This window comes from Halyomorpha halys, unplaced genomic scaffold (genome assembly GCF_000696795.3).
Source record: "Halyomorpha halys isolate HHAL.00 unplaced genomic scaffold, Hhal_1.1 Scaffold857.1, whole genome shotgun sequence".
NCBI classification, from domain to species: domain Eukaryota; kingdom Metazoa; phylum Arthropoda; class Insecta; order Hemiptera; family Pentatomidae; genus Halyomorpha; species Halyomorpha halys.
Genome location: NW_027105342.1, coordinates 32,878 through 33,715, shown reverse-complemented (window position 1 = coordinate 33,715; position 838 = coordinate 32,878). Strand labels below are relative to the sequence as shown.

General features: G+C 26.7%; 1 protein-coding gene across 2 annotated transcripts in view; it reads left to right on the top strand.

Annotated features, from left to right (window-relative positions):
• The window catches only part of LOC106686652 (ankyrin repeat and protein kinase domain-containing protein 1), a 16,427-nt gene that overhangs the window by 1,938 nt on the left and 13,651 nt on the right, over positions 1-838 (top strand). The window lies entirely within an intron of this gene.

The following is an 838-nucleotide window of genomic DNA, read 5'->3' as shown; positions in this document are numbered from 1 at the left end:
TATATATTTCTACAATTAATTAAATTAGTTTCACAGGATCAAATGATATATATAATAGATATATGTATTTTCAATTATACCAAAATATATTATGAACAGTTCCATAGGAATTAAATGTTAATTAAATAATATACCTTCCTTAAAGTTGCAGTCACACCCGAGGCATAATATACTATTTGGCAAGACTTCATAATTTGGATTCAAGAAACCTCGAATGATATATTTCCTTCGAAAATTCGAATTCGAAATTTTGCACGTTCGTAATATTTCCCATTTTTATATATAGATAAGTGGAAGTAAACATTATCTCAGAACTTTTTTTTTCCACCTTGAACCCATGACATATATTATTCGCAATATTAATCTATAATATAACGTAGATATATACAGACATCTGGTTCCATAACGATTATTTTAAATCAGAGTTATCAATAGCTCTGGGAATACAAGGTCATCTTGGTTATCGAAACACAGAAAGATCCATAATTATTATTATCATTGATGTCGATTTTCCTCATTTATATTAACGTGACTTTAGTGTGTTTTATATTTTTGACTTTTATACATTACAATTATGTTTATATAATTTTATTTAAAGAATAGCACATTTTGGAAATATAGTTGGAAATCTTATTCCAGATAAGGTTTTATTGTGAAAATTCCTTGCTACATTTTCCAATTACACAAATAATGTTCTAGCATCTACATTTTATTGCTCCTAACCCATCTTCAGGACGATCCATCTGAAATTCCACCATAATTCAGTGGGCCATAAACGTATTGGTAAATCAAAAATTTTAATTTTGAGTATTTTTATTTAATAAAATATTCCTAAATG